General features: G+C 43.7%; 1 long non-coding RNA gene across 2 annotated transcripts; it reads right to left on the reverse strand.

Annotated features, from left to right (window-relative positions):
* Positions 1–574: 574 nt before the first annotated feature.
* Positions 575–2591, reverse strand: LOC129162799 (uncharacterized). Of its 2 annotated transcripts, XR_011521794.1 has the most exons (4): positions 1914–2535; positions 1462–1552; positions 862–1321; positions 575–758 (listed from the first exon to the last, which is right to left on the reverse strand). It is a non-coding gene; the product is annotated as an uncharacterized lncRNA (long non-coding RNA). The 2 variants fall into 2 exon arrangements; XR_011521793.1 differs by having other exon boundaries at positions 575–1321; positions 1914–2591.
* Between the last annotated feature and the right edge of the window lie 17133 nt (positions 2592–19724).

Consider the following 19724-nt stretch of genomic DNA (forward strand, 5'->3'; position numbering starts at 1 on the left):
GCAACAAATAGCTGAGCTGCTTAACAGTTAATCTAACCTGTTAAAGCAGGAAAATCCACTGAAACGTGCTGGATAGCAGCTCTCCGGTAGCCCTGGGCTCAAGTTACAGTCTGCTGCATAAAGTTATGAAAATACCCCATGAGAAAATTATTCTGTAATGTGTTCAGCTCACTAAAACTGCCCTGATTTATTTATTTACTGATAACAGCTGCTCTCTTGGTTCTAGGTCCTCTGGTGTCTGCAGCTGGTCTCTGGTGTCTGCAGCTGGTCTCCTCTGCTGGTGTCGTCAGGATCAGGAGCTTCCAGAAGAATGCGCCTTTCAATGACTCTTTCCCCCTTATTTGTTATATTAATTAAATAAATCTCAATTTATATATTTCCTGTTTTTGTTCATGTCCATAAATACTTAAACATGCTTGAAATTAAAATGAGCTTTTAACAGTGAGGTGCTAGTTTAATTCATCACAATAGAACTAGTTAAACATGCATTGTGATAATTCAATTAATGTAATTTATAAATATCCATTAAAATATCAAAACTGGAATCTATATGAGATATTTGGCAGCACAAAAAAACTTGTCAAACACAATATTTATTATAATAATTGTAGGCAGACAGGAGACAGAGCTGATGGAGGTTCTCAGTCATCAAAGGAAGGCTGAAGGCTTTCCAGGAACAGGAGATGTGGTGTTGTCTCTTCTCTCTCTATTCTGCCAGATGAGCTGATAGGTTACAGGTGTGTGAGGACATCATCATGCTGTCATAACCAGATGACAGGAGTTATCAGGTGATCAGCCAGGCTAATGAGATGCAGAAAGAAAACAAATTCAGGACAGTGTACAATATGTGGTGTTGCTCACCTTATGTGCTCTTATAGAGTATTAACGTGTGCCTGCCTCATGGTGTAGAGTCCATATTTTGCTGAGTGTCCTGCAATAATGCAGGTTATTAGTTAATTTACTTTTGATAGCAAAAACAAAATATTTAATGTAAAAGTTGTTTTCCAGGTGAATCAGCTCACACGTCACCACCAAGTGTCACGGGGGCAGAATCAGTAGCCTCCGTCATGATGTAATCACATACTTATTTAATTGTTAATATCTTAAAAATTCTGAAATGTTTTAATTTTTTTTTACCTTGAACAGTTCACTGAGCTTGCACTGTCACTGAGGTGGAAGCTGGAATCAACAGCAGACACCTCACACCTTGGTCTTTTCAGGGGGTGTGGCCGCTGCTCTGGGACTTTCTGGAAGATGAATTTCCGTCATGGTCCCCGTGGGTCACCAGACACACTGCGGCTGTGAACTCCATTCTGGCTGGCTATGTAAAAACAAAGAAGCAGCACATTTATAAATGTTTAAAAGAGCATAAAATCACGTGTAACAATAATCTGTAAAACAAATTAAAACTAGAAGGTAATAATAAAATATTTACATAGAAGAGTATTAAAAATAATTCACCTTTGCTACGGGTAAGGCTTCATGTCTGCCTGGACAAGTGCATTCTTGCAGCTAAATCAGTCTGACAGCCAGTATCTTGGGTAGATTTAGCCTGAAAAAAATATATAAGCACATTGTTGTTGGGAGTTTATAAAGTCAGATAATATACAAAAGAATCTCCCATATAGGCGCTTTATAACATTCCTAGTGTGTGATCATTATAACGTAAAAGTCAGTCACATATGATGTGGAGAGCCTGAAATGTGACCTCCTGAACAGAATTCCTCACAGAACCTGTTCACAAGCTGGAATTCACGCTGTAATGCTGTCTGTCAAGTGCTACGTCAGTTAGAGCCACTGTTGCAGAATTGCCGACTGACTAGCTAAAGGAAGTGAACCACGTCTCTCAGACTTTGCATTTAGGTAGGGAATTGCCTTTAGAAGATGTTAAAATGTTTATTTAGCGTACTCACCTCAGACTGGAGCCCGCCGTGGTGGGGCAGCAGAGTCGGTGGGCTGCATCTAAATCGCGGAAGAGCCACGGTGGGCAGCCTCCCTCTTCAAACGGAGACGTGCAGAATCACGGGTAAAATGCCCACAGAGTCACCGCAAGCATACTACACTACCAATACTAAGACGATATGGAGCACTAAACCCGAAATACTTTCCCAATTACACTAACAGCCAAACACTAACTAAACTACAATATCCAACAGCCAAATCTAACACCAAATAAGTATTTATAACACTAAAAGATATGCTAAGACTAGGATATGCTAATGCTATATGCTAATGCTGAACTACTGCTGACCTCCTACGCTCGCTTGCAAATCCAACTCCCAACTCGCCACAGGGCGTGGCCGAGACGCTCGTTGCTTTTATAACTTTGGCACGGAGTACTCTACTGGTTTACGTAGTACTTTACTCTTTAGCCATTGGCTAAAATTTATTCAAAATGACTCAAATTCTATGTTTTCAGCTGAAGGTGGCGCATTACTGTGGTTTTTAGACAGAATTTTTAATTTTTAAAGAAAATGCACCAAAATGCTAAAATAAAGAATGCACACATTTAAAACACTATTAGACACTCATTTATACAGTTCATCAGCAAAAAAAAGTTAATTTAGACGTTACTTGCTCTTTAAGGAGTGGTGTGACACAGCTCCAGTGCTACGCTTTCCTCAGAATCTAGCAAACAGTGTTAATTCTAGTATGTAGTTTAACCACGCTACATAATTGGTCGAGCCAGCCATTATTTTTCAGATCAAAACATGCTATTTCTGTGTTTTATTTTCAATATTTTATAAAAACGGGAGTTGTGTCACATTAATTTTCTTCTTCCGGAAATTCCGGGAGGGGAGCTTTTTACTGTAACACCGACTCCGGCATAAACTTCTGGCAGTGTATTTGTCAGAACCCAAGCCCCCGGACCGGCCTCTCCCAGCTAACCGGCCTCCATCTTGGACCACATTTCCCAGCATTCTCCTCGTGGGAACACCCGGCATTCTCCCAGTCACACCCAAGCCTATATATGGAAGACGCCGCACCGGCTCTTCACTCAGTCATCGTTTCATTGAAACCCATGATCAGAGTTCTCTACCAAATAATCCAGACATCAAACAGCCTTACCAAGCTCAACTCCCGTACCCAGTCGGCCATCGTGACAGGATGACTGAGTCCGTAGATCCAGCAGAGTTCGAGTGCATGAAAAGAAAGACGTAGCAGATGGAAAATGAACTCATTCAGCTCCACACCCTGATCGATCGGCTCCACACCAAACAAAACTCCCAGACCGATCTCATCCTGCAGTTATCCACAGCCCTCCATGCTCTCCAGCAGCAAGCCCTCACTCAACCAACAGAGGGGCCACTCTTCAGTCTTCCAGAGAGGTGGAACGGAGAGACGGGGAGCCCAGACGGTCTGCTCGCCACCCTTGACATGCAGTTTGAGTGCCGGCCAGGACGCTTCCCCACTGCCCGCTCGCGGGTGGCGCATCTCACCTCCCTGCTCTCCGGACGCGCGGCTGAGTGGGCCGCTGCACTTTATAATTCCAAATCACCGGCTTGCAGTGACTATGCTGCTTTTGTGTCCGCCCTCAGAAAGACTTTTGTTCCACCCAGCGGCGAAGTGGGAGCAGAAACACAACTCCTAAAGCTCCGTCAGCGGGAGCGCACGGTGTGCGCTTATGCGTCGGAGTTCCGCACCATCTCTGCCAAGCTGCAATGGGATGACTCAAATTAATATTTTCTTACCTCCTGCCTGTCATGTTCTGCGGGTGGAGGTGGCAGACCATGTGTGGTGGTGGGTTCCGGAGGCAGATGAGCAGGCAGACGGATGTAAAAAATAAAAAGCTGTTTATTGAAGGACGGGAGCACAGGACGAACGAACATGGACAACGACAATGAACCGACAAAGACAGCAACACAGAGGGAGGTATAAATACACAAGGGAATCAGGAACACATGGGCAGAGTAATCAGGGACAGGTGAGAACAATCAGGCTAATCAGGGCAGGAGAGACACAGTCAGGGGGGCTGGAGCGGATCATGACAGTACCCCCCCCCCCCCCCCCTCAAGGGGCGGATACCAGACGCCCACAAGCCACAAAACACAGGAGACACGGGCACGAACGAAGACCAGACCAGGGCACACATGACAAGGGAACACAGAAGACGAGACCAGGGAACAACGAACACAGTCCAGGGCCGCGGAGCAGGGGCCTCTAGGAGTAGGCGGCACTCCGTCTTACAACCAGACGTGTCCACGAACTTAGACCAGGGAAACCAGACTCGAACACCTGGGCACGTAGACTTGACGTGGGCAAGTAGGCTTGACGTGGGCACAGGGACTCGAACACGATGACTTGACTTGACGTGGGCACGTAGACTTGACGTGGGCACAGGGACTCGAACACGATGACTTGACTTGACGTGGGCACGTAGACTTGACGTGGGCACAGGGACTCGAACACAATGACTTGACTTGACGTGGGCACGTAGACTTGACGTGGGCACAGGGACTCGGACACGATGACTTGACTTGGACACGATGACTTGACTTGACTTGGACACGATGACTTGACTTGACTTGGACACGATGACTTGACTTGACTTGGACACGATGACTTGACTTGACTGGACACGATGACTTGACTTGACTGGACACGATGACTTGACTTGACTGGACACGATGACTTGACTTGACTGGACACGATGACTTGACTGGACACGATGACTTGACTGGACACGATGACTTGACTTGACTGGACACGATGACTTGGCACGAACACTTGACTCCAGGAACACAGGACACCAGGAACACAGAGACGAACTGAAGCAGCAGGCGTGGGACCCAGCAGGAACTGCAGCAGCAGGCGTAGGCCCCAGCAGGAACTGCTGCGTGGAGAACCTGCAGGCACAGAACCTGCAGGCGTGGACCAGGAAGTGGTTGAGTAGCGGGAGCGACGCGTGGAAGCCCAGCTCGGCGGCAGGTACTCGACATCCCAATCAGAGCAGGTGCACATCCGATCTGCTGGGTCCATCAGCGGAGGCTCAGGTGAAGGGAAGCCGGAGAAGAGCGGGGAGACCAGCCCTACCACACCGGAGAACAATGGCGTGCGCAGGGGTTGTAGCTCCCTTGAGGCTCCAGGATCCGCGGCTTCAGGAGACGAACGGGACGGGGCTAAAACAGCTGGAGGAGAATGACCCTGGCCACCCCGAAGATAAATAGGATGCACCAGGATCTCCCAGAGGAACTTCGACCACCCCGAGAACAGGTAGGATGCACCGAACACAAACTCCAGGCCAGAAATCTCACACAGCTGAAAGGGACAAATAAGAAAAAATAATCCTCCAGGAACAGATGTGTTAGCTCACCACAGGTCCAGGTTTGGTCGGTTCATTCTGTCATGTTCTGCGGGTGGAGGTGGCAGACCATGTGTGGTGGTGGGTTCCGGAGGCAGATGAGCAGGCAGACGGATGTAAAAAATAAAAAGCTGTTTATTGAAGGACGGGAGCACAGGACGAACGAACATGGACAACGACAATGAACCGACAAAGACAGCAACACGGAGGGAGGTATAAATACACAAGGGAATCAGGAACACATGGGCAGAGTAATCAGGGACAGGTGAGAACAATCAGGCTAATCAGGGCAGGAGAGACACAGTCAGGGGGGCTGGAGCGGATCATGACACTGCCTTGTGGTGATTCTTTCATGTGGGTCAGGAAGCTTCCTGCGATCATGACAGCCTGACGTAATTTCACAGCAATGTGATGTTATACCAGATTTAAAGCTCTCTGATATTGATCTGCTTCCAGAACAAATTCTGCAAACAGAGGAGTCTCTCCTTCAGGAATCAGGAAAACCAGTTCCTGCTAGCCTCGTGACCAGTTCATCCACAACGGACGAAATACAGGTCCACCCTGTCGTGAAGGAGGGAGACCTCTGGTCAGGGGTTGCAGAACCTCTACCCAACAGCCCACCTCCTGATTGGCTCTGCCTCACGGTTGGTAACTGAGCAGGTGGTAACACCATGTTCACCACCTGGTTCAGAAATGATGCCACCACAAACACTCAGCTTTGAATCTCGACTTCCACCAGAGAACATCCTTGACGACCATCTCTACAACTTGACAGACCCACTTGCCACTCAAGGTAAACAGGTGGACACATCATGGTCCTTCAAACCATCGTGGCCCCCTGATGTCGACTCCATCTTACAACCATCTGAAGGGTTTGTGTCTGTTCAACTTGGCTTTTCCGTAAATGACCTCGTCAGTCTTCAGGTCCAGCATCCCGCTGTCAGCGGGGGGGGGGGGGGGGGGGGGGGGCACTCACTGACCTTACTCCACTACAGCAAGTGCTGATGACCTCTAAACTTCAGGTGGGTGACTTACCTACCAAAAGAGGGGTCAGATGTCACCCTGTAAATCTGCCGGTTGGCCGTGATCTCTCTGAACACACCTGTGTGTCGACCAGGGGCCTTCCAGGAGGAATATCTGCTCCAGACCCTCGTAAGCCTGCACCTGTCCATAGCCTAAATATTTCTTGGTTTCAGTCTTCAGGACAGATAATGTTCCTCTTGCTACTCACATGTCTCTGTCTGTTCACTCAGCAGCACTCTCTAACTCGACCGTGTGAATCTGGGTTCCCTCTAGGTGTGAAATCCAGGGGACTCCAGATACCTTGATGTCCATCCATCACTTGTGGTTCCAGCCAGTTCAGTCTGATGGCGCTGTGACTTTAACTAGTGAGCGGGCTCTCCAGAGCCTCAACAATATTCCTGTGTATTCTTTCTGCTCTGTTCAACAGGCAGGTCTTAAGAAACCAGCAGGGGGCAGTATGGCTCCTCATGATCTGAGGGCTTCTCATCCTGACCTAAAGTTCGCTTCAAATCCTGGTCACACAATAGTCACCTCTGGTAAACTGGTTAATATCCTTTTGCAGGAAAGGTCAGGTCCTAACCTAACAACTAAACCACTCTCTCCGGTCGTGTTTCTCATTAAGATCTCCAAAGGTAACAAAGTTCCCATTTATTTATGGGTCAACAAGACCAAATTCAAACTGCACAAAAATCCCATTGATTTAGACAGTGTTTTAACCAATTTAGCTGACCACCTCGAATCGTGCCAAAAGGGGGGTGAACTTCCGTCCGCTCTTGCTGGGTTCTCTGATTTCGGATTGCGCAAGTCCTGTTGTGAGTATGTGTGTGCATGGATGAAGTCATGTCTAAACATATCGTACAGGCTTTGTGATTTTTGGCTGTTGTCTGCTGTGGGTTTTTCAATAATCATGTGATTTCAGGACATAACAGTTCAAAGTGAATAATTCCACTATCTGGTATGTCAATCCAAATTCAGTCAACTCTTTATTTGATCACTTTGAGGTTTAATCATTTGATAACTGCGTTCAGTCAGTTTATGTCCAGTTACTAACCCTTACATTTAGGGCTCACCAACTTCTCTGATTGACATTTTTAGTGTTTGACACTTACATATCTATCTTTTTATAGTGCTTTCGTTAGGGTAATTAAGTTTTGAGAACTTTAAGAATTAACTTAGTTAATTTCTCTTAAAGGGCTACAAGCCAATTTCCCTTCATTCTTATAAAGACTTTAATTAGTGCAGATGATTTCTCCCATATCACTTAGGGTTTGATTAATTTTATGCTTTTATGCACCACTTTTTGGCATTACACATAGGTAGTGCACCCATTCCTTCACTTACAGGTTAATCCATGTAATTCTGACACATATTACAGAGGTACTCATAGTGACGGGTTTATAATTATTTATTTGATTTGCATCAGACGCAATCTTCGTGTGTCTGCCTCACATGCACATGCTCTGCTCTTCTCACTCATGAGCTTCACCATTGGTCTTCGCTGCCTGAGGGACCTCCTGCCTGAGGGACCTCCAGCCCGAGGGACCTCTACGCCTGATGCTACCCGCCTGATGACACCTTGCGCATGGGGCTTCGCTTCGGTCGTGGTTCAAGATGTCCTGAGAGCCCTGTGCTGAGAGGTCGCCTGGAGGCCATCGGGGAACTTCTGCTGCTGATGGCTGGTCGTCTGTCTACATCCTGCTCTGCTCTCTGTGGGAACACAGGCTACCTTTATCCTTTTGCATATGCCTTTGGAATTACTAATTATTGATAATCAACTGCTATTGAAAAAGCTACCTTCACGAGGATTACTTTACCATGATCTACAATTGTTGACTTAACCAACTTCTCAGGATATGGTCCTGTCTTCACTGGCATGAGGGAACGCTTCCTCACTCCAGCCTTCACCTGGAACACTGCAACAGCCTTGTTCAGAAAGCCCCTTCATGTCTCTTGTGCTCAATGTCAGGTGGTTTCTGCGACCACCTTCCATTGACCAGGGGGGTCTGTAGTGTCATGAATGGCCTCTAATTTGTGACAAAGGTCACATTTTCCCAGCTGGGTCAAGCTGGGTTGTTCTGTAACTTTGTCCCACAGATTAACCGCCAGGAGCCGTGATGTCTGCTGAAACCATCTTTATCTGCTGCTGTTCCGTCCCAAGATGGACACTTCAAGTTTCACAATAATAATTTTAAATAATAATTTTAATAAACTCTTGACTTTATTACTGTTATTACAACCATCATAAATAATCTCTTGATTCAGTATAAATGTATTTTAATTACGGAAATGAAATGATGCTTTGGGTATAATAATAATTATTGTTGATGATCCGTAATTTGTGTTAAGCAAACCAGAAGGCCATCTTGCACGTTAACCACCTCATCCAGCAGAGGGTATCCAGGGTAAAACCATCTCACATGTCCTTACCTCATGACCAAGCTTTCTGATGCTGGGAGGGTGTGTTCTGAGGGTTTTGTTAAAACCAAATCACACGGTAAAAAGTTCAGTTCTTGAACCCACCAGAGGAAGAGGGTTGGCCGCCCCAGCCTCACTAAGCATTCTGTCATGCCGATAGAAGTGCTTCGAATAAACGCACCTATTTCCAGCTGACGCAAAACTCCTTCAGAGTTATTGATTTTGAGACGCTAATAGTTTCACCAGTCGAGTGACCCACGGAGACATCTCAGGACTGACTTCGTCGCACTAAGGTCCTTCTACCAACCTCGTGCCCGGAGGACATCTTCTCCACCTGACATCTCGGATCCAGAAGAGTGTCTCCTGATCTGGGTGAGGTAGACACTTTTGACAGATTGCGTCTTTATGCTGTTTCTTCTAATGAACATCAGTTAGCTGCAAAACAACGTTCCACCCAGAAATGCTTCTCTCACTGAAAGAAACCTTTTGATATTCATTCACGCATCCAAAACTCGCATTTCATTTAGTTTCCATTCAGTCACAGGTTTGCTTTTCAAAACAAGTTTTAATATCACATTGTCTGTTAAAAATTGTCATTTCTAAATTGTCATTTCAAATGGTCATTTTTAAAAGTGTTAGTAAAAAACCTGACTCTGAAATTAAACACAGAATGGTGTATATTTTTGGTTATTGAGAAAGCAAAGATTCCTTAAACTTCTGATTCAATAAATAAACATTCGCTATTAAATTTAATTATCTTAAAATTAAAAAAATCAATCTTTGGATTAAAAATAGATCAAGCTCGTTGGCATATGAACTTCTATCGAATATATAATATCCTAGATATTTATATATGATAGAAGCCTCATTGTTAACTGGTTTGAGCTTTTCTCAGAATCTAACTAAGCTGATAGCAAACAGTGTTAATTCTACTATGTAGTTTAACCACACTACAATGGTTTAGATGAAGCTAATATTTTTGATAACTCTGAAAGCTCAACTGGCTCAAAACGGTTCAAACACAGATGAGGTTCTACAGTTACCTCTGGTGCTGCCTCACTTACTGAGGAAGAGGAAATCGCATTAGGGAGGATGCTAATTATTTTATTTCTAATAGAATAAATTTTACTTGTGAAAAATCCCATAAAGTTGTTGCTGCTAAGGGCTAAGGGAATAGATGGTTCAGAGCTATGATTATGTGTAAGTTTGGCAACTGTACTGAAACATTTTTTTGGTTTATTCTTACTCTCCTCAATTAGCGCTGAAAAATAAGCAGTTCTAGGTTGTCAAAGCTTATGTTTATGAAGCACAAGACTATTTTTCCAGGATAAGTAGGACTCCTCCTGGTTTGTAGAGCGCCATGTTCTCTCCAATTTTCTAGAGATTTGTTTTAAAGTTCGTAAATGAGAATACAATCAGGGAGCCAACTTCCTGTGCCTAATTAACTTCTTTTTTATAGGGGCAACATCATCTAATGTCACACGTAAAGAGGAAGTAACATTATGAACTAGATCATCAATTTGTGGAGGGCTAGAAATGAAAATATTGCCCCTTGCTACATTTCTCTGAGATGCTGAAGACAGTAAAGATGGAAAAGTTGATTTAAAAGATGCAACAGCGTTGTCAGATAGAGACAGACTATAGTGAAATTTACTTCCATGTCTCAAGAACTCAGTTATAAAATACTCCAAGGTTATCAAAAAGTGGTCCGAGAGGACTGGATTATTTGGAAATATGGTTATGTCCTTACACTCTATGCCATAGGTCAGCACAAGGTCTAATGTATGATGGCAGGAGTGGGTGGAGCTATGTATTCTTGGGTACAACCAATTGAGTCTAAGATATTACTTAAGGCTACATTGGGGCTATTATTTTCAATGTCCACATGAATGTTAAAATCCCCGACTACAATGACCTTATCAGTATTTAGCACCAAATCAGATAAAGAAAATCAGAGATATAGAGTAAGAGCCTGCTGGACGTTCCAAAACTACAAACAAGAGTGGTTTTACAGTTTTGCAATCGGGATTAGGAAAACTAAGATAAGATGTTCAAAAAGGTGTTTTATAATGTCCTCCCTGGGATGCCGACTGAACAACTGGCACATGACTACAGATGTAAACTAGCCTATGGCTAACTCTGGCATGTTTCAGCGTGACTGATGTTAACATGCACTGTCCTGATTATTAAATAAGTAAACTGAAATTGAAAAAAGAACTGTAACTATTAACTGGTAAGGGATTGATTAATAGGTCTGAATGAAAAATGGTAGCTACTCCCCCTCGCCCTGTACTTGGAGCAATATGATGATTTAAATAATTAGAAGAAGTTTACTCGTTTAAACTAATAAAGTCCTCTTGCTGCAGCCAGGATTCTGTGAGAGAGAGAGAGAGCAAAGAGATCTGATTATCACAAATCAAGTTATTAACTAAGTCTTAGAAAAAATAGACTTAATGTTCAATAACCCACATTTAATTTTTCTATTTTTCTGCTCAGTTGAATTTGTTCTAATATTTATGAGATTTCCATGATTTGCTTTATTAAGCCTGATATTTAATCTGTGTGATTTTGGCCATGGGCAGGACACTGTCTCTATGGGGTAGTGGGTGGGTACCAGTACTGAAGCTGCAGAGAAGAAGAAGAAGAAAATATCATTTCTATAGCGCCTCTCAAGATAAAAATCACGAGGCGCTTCACAAAAACAAAAAATATAAAAATTGTAAAAATATAAAAAAGCATTTCGAAAATGTTTAAAAATATATTTAAAAGACAAAATGTTAAGAAAGAGAGCGAGTGTATAGGAAAGAGGGAAATCAGTGGATCCTGAGGAAGGTGGAATAGGTGGGGGGAGCAGAATAAAGAGAGAGTGGTGAAGAAGGTCATACAAAAGTCAGCTTGAACAAGTGAGTCTTCAGCTGCTTTTTGAAGGAGGCCACTGAGTCCACTGATCTCAGGCTCAGGGGGAGAGAGTTCCAGAGTCTGGGGGCCACAGCAGCAGATGATCTGTCACCTTTGGTCTTTAGCCTAGTGCGCTGCACAACCAGTAGGCTTTGATCACTGGACCTCAGGGACCTGCTGGGGGTGTAGGGACTAGGTAGATCACCAATGTAAGATGGTGCTTGTCCATGTAGGGCCCTATAGACCAGAACCAGGATCTTGAAATGAACCCTGAAGTTGACTGTCAGCCAGTGAACCTGGAGGAGAAGCGGGGTGATGTGGGTGTGTTTGGAGGACTTGGTCAGAAGCCGAGCACAGGCATTCTGAACCACCTGTAGACGGTTCAGGGAGGTTCTGCTCAGACACGTGAAAAGAGAGTTACAGTAGTCTAAAGCCGGGCGTACACTGTGTGACTTTTTCACTTTTTTGAGCCGATTTTCCAGTCGTGCGAGAATCCACGAGATCGGGGCGAGTTTTGCGCTGAGCGGTCGTGTAGTGTACAGGGGGTCACGAGAGGCGATTATCACCACGTGACCAGCTGCCGATCAGCAGTCGTGAGGTCGCACGGACTTCTGGCGTGTTTAATATTTTGCTCGTCCCTCGTGAGGGTATCGCACTGTTGAAGCAGCGCTGAGAGCAGCTGCAACCCAAAATGTATCAGAACTGCTCACGGCGCATGCGCAATCCTGCATCAACACTGCTCCCCGCTATTTCCCTAATAACACACGTTGTTCGTTTTTATTTCTACACATTTTTTTGCTCACAAAGATTGTCAAGAAAGCGTGTTTGTCGTGTTCATGTCAAATTAAACTGATCACAAAACACAGATTTACTTTCTTTATTTCGTTTTCCTCATCCAACCCCCATAAATCGCTGTGTCCTCCTGCAGCTCTCCCGAAGGACAACAGGCAAAACAAGACAAAAAAGTCTGACGTGTTGAGTAAAAACTGCTATTATTAGCATATTTTTAGGGCCGTCGTGTTGCTACCAGATGTACAGTGTGAGCAGTCAGGTCACATCCGAGAACTGGGTCGTACAGTGTGAGCGCCTGGCTCGTGAGATCTGCTCTGCGAAGAAGTCGTACAGTTTGAGCTGAAGGTGAGTGCTACGAGTGAAAAAGTCGCACAGTGTACGCCCGGCTTAAGCGTGAGGAGATGAAGGTGTGGATAACTGTCTCAAGTTCAGAGCGAGACATCTTCATATGTGTATACTCACTGAAAATGTCAATGACATTCTGTATTGTGTTGTCTTTGACTGTAATGATAATTAAAAAAAAGACTCTTCACTATTTATCAGCACTGCTACAAGGGCATGTCCCCACCCGCTCTCTTCACTCTGGTGACTAGGAATTACTGGTGGTCCCTCGTTCCAGATGCAAATCTAGGGGAGATCGTGCATTTGTGGTCCTTGCTCCAACTTTCTGGAAGGGTCTACCTTTGACTATTTGGCTGGCGCCTTCCTTCCAGATTTGTAAGTCACGTCTGAAGGCCCAATATTTTGTCCAGGCTTTTTCACCACTGAGGTCTGCAATTTAGTCTTGCTTTTAATTGTTTGATAACTGTTATCTGTTGTTTTATGCAGTTTTTATTTTTTATTGTTTCTATTGATGCGATTGCCTGTTTATTGTTGTGTTCAGCACCTTGGGCTTATGCTAAAGGTTGTGGAAGGTGCTCTATAAATGAACAAATGAATGAATACTGTTTGGGCATCAGGCTCAATACATCACCATGGGAGGCCATGTCTGCTAATTAACTAGAGCAGCAAATTCACTGCACTGCATCATATCTCCACATGATCACTTTCCCAACAAATAGACACAGTTGTGGTAAATATGTGCGTGTCATTTATGGACAATGAAGTAAGGAAGCAAATACAAAGTTAGAACAATGTAGTTACAGCTTTAACTACAACAGTTTGAAATTGAAGGCAGGTTTCCTCCACAGAACAGCAACCCCCCGACGACCCCCCCCCCCCCCCCCCCAAGGTGTTTATGAAAACACCAGAGCAGAGAGGGATCAGGCCAATAGGAGAGTTAGTATTCATACCGGTCCTGGAGCTGCTCTGTATGTCTCACTGAAAGCGATTCATGCTTTAGGCATTCAAGGCAATATTCACTGAACTATCAGGTTTCACATTTTTCTTTCCTTTATCATTGCTGGCTTTGGATGGAAAAGCCCTTCGTTCCTTATAATGCAACCATCTAACCTGCATAAATCATCTGAGGGCAACAACATACATTTTACTAGAAACAATGACAGCACAGTGTTTGGAGCAATGAGATGTGTTCCAGTTTTCTGTTAAAACCTGGGGAAAAAAAAAAAATATATATATATATATATATATATATATATAGTGGGGCAAAAAAGTACTTAGTCAGCCACCGATTGTGCAAGTTCTCCCACTTAAAATGATGACAGAGGTCAGTAACTTACATCATAGGTACACTTCAACTGTGAGAGACAGAATGTGAAAAAAAATCCATGAATTCACATGGCAGGATTTTTAAAGAATTTATTTGTAAATCAGGGTGGAAAATAAGTATTTGGTCACTTCAAACAAGGAAAATCACTGGCTCTCACAGACCACATTATCTGTATAAAAGACACCTGTCCACAGCCTCAAACAGTCAGACTCCAAACTCCACTATGGCCAAGACCAAAGAGCTTTCGAAGGACACCAGGAAAATAATTGTAGACCTGCACCAGACTGGGAAGAGTGAATCTACAATAGGCAAGCAGCTTGGTGTGAAAAAATCAACTGTGGGAGCAATTATCAGAAAATGGAAGACATACAAGACCACTGATAATCTCCCTCGATCTGCTATGGCAAGGGGGAGCCAGGACACAAGGTCAGAGGGAAGTTAACATCAACTCCCCATCCAGACATTGGGTACGAAGCCCCAATGAGTGAAACAAAGCTGGGCAAGGCAGCAACTGACCTGAGAGATAGGATAATGGCGTAAATAAACACCAGGCAACCCCGACACCAACTACAACGGCTGAGTGAAGTACCATCAGAAATCTTTGAAGATGTGAACGCAGCACTGAGAATGATTCCTACATCCACCATCCCTGAAACCAACGAGCTGATATACACTTAAACAGCAGAGATCCTTGAGATGCTTGGCTACAAGAACAAGAGCAACCATGAGAAACAATACCCACCATGGAAGAGAAGGGTGGAGGCATAAATCAAGGCAGCATAGAGAGAAGTGAGCCAACTGTAAGAGGTCCAGAAAGGTACAATGAGAAAACCAGGACCCAAGAGCTATACAGGGAGTGCAGAATTATTATGCAAGTTGTATTTTTGAGGAATAAATTTATTATTGAACAACAACCATGTTCTCAATGAACCCAGAAAACTCATTAATATCAAAGCTGAATGTTTTTGGAAGTAGTTTTTAGTTTGTTTTTAGTTGTAGCTATTTTAGGGGGATATCTGTGTGTGCAGGTAACTATTACTGTGCATAATTATTAGGCAACTTAACAAAAAACAAATATATCCCCATTTCAATTATTTATTTTTTACCAGTGAAACCAATATAACATCTCCACATTCCCAAAAATAAATTTCTGACATTCAAAAACACTACAAAAACAAATCAGCAACCAATAGAGCCACCTCTCTTTGCAAGGACACTCAAAAGCCTGCCATCCATGGATTCTGTCAGTGTTTTGATCTGTTCACCATCAACATTGCGTGCAGCAGCAACCACAGCCTCCCAGACACTGTTCAGAGAGGTGTACTGTTTTCCCTCCTTGTAAATCTCACATTTTATGATGGACCACAGGTTCTCAATGGGGTTCAGATCAGGTGAACAAGGAGGCCATGTCATTAGTTTTTCTTCTTTGATACCCTTTCTTGCCAGCCACGCTGTGGAGTACTTGGACGCGTGTGATGGAGCATTGTCCTGCATGAAAATCATGTTTTTCTTGAAGGTTGCAGACTTCTTCCTGTACCACTGCTTGAAGAAGGTATCTTCCAGAAACTGGCAGTAGGACAGGGAGTTGAGCTTGACTCCATCCTCAACCCGAAAAGGCCCCACAAGCTCATCTTTGACGATACCAGCCCAAACCAGTACTCCACCTCCACCTTGCTGGCGTCTGAGTCGGACTGGAGCTCTCTGCCATTTACCAATCCAGCCACGGGCCCATCCATCTGGCCCATCAAGACTCACTCTCATTTCATCAGTCCATAAAACCTTAGAAAAACCAGTCTTGAGATATTTCTTGGCCCAGACGTTTCAGCTTGTGTGTCTTGTTCAGTGGTGGTCGTCTTTCAGCCTTTCTTACCTTGGCCATGTCTCTGAGTATTGCACACCTTGTGCTTTTGGGCACTCCAGTGATGTTGCAGCTCTGAAATATGGCCAAACTGGTGGTAAGTGGCATCTTGGCAGCTGCACCCTTGACTTTTCTCAGTTCATGGGCAGTTATTTTGCGCCTTGATTTGTCCACACGCTTCTTGTGACCCTGTTGACTATTTTGAATGAAACGCTGATGATCACGCTTCAGAAGCTTTGCCATTTTAAGACTGCTGCATCCCTCTGCAAGATATCTCACTATTTTTGACTTTTCTGAGCCTGTCAAGTCCTTCTTTTGACCCATTTTGCCAAAGGAAAGGAAGTTCCCTAATAATTATGCACACCTGATATAGGGTGTTGATGTCATTAGACCACACCCCTTCTCATTACAGAGATGCACATCACCTAATATGCTTAATTTGGTAGTAGGCGTTCAAGCCTATACAGCTTGGAGAAAGACAACATGCATGAAGAGGATGATGTGGACAAAATACTCATTTGCCTAATAATTCTGCACTCCCTGTAGTTTGAAACCCATACCTGACCCAAACAAAGGCTCCAAGCCTTGGCTAGCCGCCTAAAGAGATACACGAGAAAAAGTGAAGCCAGACAAATAAACTGGCTCTTCTGGACCCAACCAGCTAAAGTGTACTCTCAGTGGCAGGGTAATAACAGCATAGTAGACCCACCAAGGCTGGAGACTGAACAGTACTGGCAGGGCATGTGGGGGAAGCAGAGAGGAAATCACATGAAAGATCAGTTCAAGGCAAGAGCATCCTGGAACAGCAGTGTCTCACTTTGTACCGCTTTTAGAATCAAAAGCATTTGAACCTTTTTTTCCCCTTTTACCTTTGATTAATTAATATAAATATAATTAATAAATACCTTGTTAATGTATGTTACACCCCTCTATGGGCTCAGTTAGGAAGGTGAGGGGAATAAACATAAGATGGACCAGTCTAACAAAAAGTGACCCTTGTTGGGGAGAAAAAGGCTTGACCAAGCAAAACCAAACTCAAAGTGTCCTTGTAATTCCAAAGGTTTTATAAAAAAAAAAAAAAGAACCAAAAGAAGGGCCAAAAAAACCCTTACCTAGAACTTAACTAAGTTATCCTTAATTAACTGAAAACGTCCAGAGGACCAACCACTCTAGATCCTAAATCCTAAATAAATCTCCTTTAGTTAAAAAGGGGATGCAACTCAAAAGGGGAAAAAATCCCACCCTTAAATTAAATAAGGTTTGTCTAAAGGACAAAACCAAATACTGAATTAACTTAAGTTTACCCAAACAATGAAAATAGCTCAGGAAACTGAGACTTCAAAAAGGGGAAAAAACCCCACCTGGTAATTTACCCACAAGGTGGTCTTGTAGACACACCAAAACCAAAAACTACCGCTTAACTGCGAATTTCCCAAACACAAAAGGTTCTAAAGCTGCTTCTTCACAAGAAGCAAACCACAACCTGGTATTAACCACAAAAATCTCTGGTAACCGCCAACGGGGAGAGAACACACGTTGCCTCTGCAACACCAAACATTTCTCTCCCCTGATGAGCTCCACCTGGCCGCTTTTAAAGGGCCGGCTGATGAGAGGAGAAGCCCCAGCTGCCTGTGCCTGCCGCTCCGGCGCTGTTCATGGTCCTGAATGAAGGACAGCATCCCAAGGCGTAGCTGTCCGTGGTGCTGCGCTGCTGCACAGGGAACGGCGCGGAGCACACCACTGGGCTTCAAAACGGCGGCGGCCGTAACAATGTACTTGAGTGTAAACACGTTGGACATTGCTGACGGGTTTTAATTTTGTCTGATTAAAAACTTTGTCATCTGACATGACCAACGTGGCTCTTCTCTAAAAAAAAATCTTCCTGAAAATCACTAATTGCCGACTGTTCATAATTAGCTCTGATTGTGTGACACAGATATTTTTTCAAGATTCCATCAGAGATGGTCTCTGCAGCTGCTTCTTGCTTCTGAGCCTTGTGAACAGTGGCGGTTCTACATGGAATCACTCCCCGGGCGAGGCCCTCTTTGACTTGATCAAGTTAAGCTCCTCTCAGCTTGAGCCACAGTGACTGGCAGAGCAGTCCAAAAGTTGGGGTAGATCTCCAATAGATCTTTATCATGATCCATAATATTTTAGAATTGCCTCTGAAATTGTAATTTAAACTGACATAAAAAAAACTGTAGACTACCAAAAATGCCAACTTTTACAGAACAAATCATGTAAAAAATAATCAGTGCAGCCATCTGCAATAAATAAACAGGATAGTTAGTGGTGACTGGGTAGTTTTCCTCTGCTTGTAGAGGTGTTTTATTTATTATTATGTGAACATGATCAACATGTGTTTGTTGTTGTTCAGGCAGGCCACAGGCTGCAGCGAGCATTTAACAAATCCTAGTTTGAATCAGTAAAAAACGATTCAAGGACTTTTTTTGAACCATCTGAACATTCGTTTCAATATTTCAGCTCTATTAGCTCTGTTAGCAATTAGTTGACCGAATTTAACCATTAAAATCCCAGTTAACGGGTTCAAAAAATGGAAAACATGCATCATGAGAGCGTACATACCTTTATCTTTCTCCTCTTTTTATTCCTGAATCGGGCACCTGGTGGTTTTAGCCTTTTTATGTTCATCTCTTCTGTTTGGCTCTTGACTCAGTAAGTTTCCTTTAGTCAGGACTAAACAATTTGACCTTGATGGGGGGGTGACCACAAAATTGTTCTGTTTTTCCTTTTTTTATTCAGCCATTTCACACAATTCAGAAAAACCTGAAAGAATGATAGGCCTGTGTTTATGATATTATGAATGAAATGTGCGTTAAATGGAAGAACATCAAGATGTGACTGACTTTAGTCATGTTAATACAGTTGATTCAGCCCCTACCCGCTCATTTCATTTGGGAAAGACCCAGAGGTGAATTCCCCCACCGCGCCCCTCCCCTTCTTCTTCTTCATACACACATGGGCTGTGTCTCAATTCAGGGTCTGCATCCTTCGAAGGACCCAGCCCACCCCGCCGACGTGGGCTGGGTCCTCCGTCGGCCGGGTAGACCGGATGTTAACGGCTGTGAATTTGGAAAGGCCTAGCCTTCATGAATTCCCGCCTCTCCCTCGGCGAACGTTCCGTCGCCTAGCGACCGTGGAACCGCTGAGCAGAAGGGAGAAGGAACTTTAAACGATGGAGCTCGAAGTTTTATTTAGATCTTTAATCATTTCCTTGACTGTTGGAGAGCTAATTCGGAGAAAATACTTTCGACTAGCTGAGCCTGAGCAAAGATGTGATAATAGTTTTTAATACTTTCTAACGGTCTTAATTTGACCAAAACCGATTTATCACCTTTTAAGACTTTAAGACCCAGCGGATACCCTCTAGTAAACAATTCTCATTTGTAAACCAAAATCAAATTCAAGAGTTTAATGCAGAACTGATTTTATTTAGATATTTATTTTATATGTACATGTTTAATCTTTCTTAACCATTTTTTCTAGCAAAGTAAAAAGCTGTCAAAGTTCTCCCTTCTCTAAGTTGCCCTCTGCTGCTCTGCCTCCCTCTGCAGCCTCATGTCCTCCCTGATCAGCTCCAGAAGCTGGTCATCGCTGTCACCTTCCCCTGGATGCCCATTTTCTCCAGAATAGTCTTAACAAACATGTATGAAAAGAAGCAGGTAGAGAAAAGAGGACAACGGGTTATTCCTTTCATGTTTCGCAGAAAAAAATAAACTCAAACGAGTTTTTAAAATATGAGATGT

The sequence above is a fragment of the Nothobranchius furzeri genome, chromosome 1 (assembly GCF_043380555.1).
Source record: "Nothobranchius furzeri strain GRZ-AD chromosome 1, NfurGRZ-RIMD1, whole genome shotgun sequence".
NCBI classification, from domain to species: domain Eukaryota; kingdom Metazoa; phylum Chordata; class Actinopteri; order Cyprinodontiformes; family Nothobranchiidae; genus Nothobranchius; species Nothobranchius furzeri.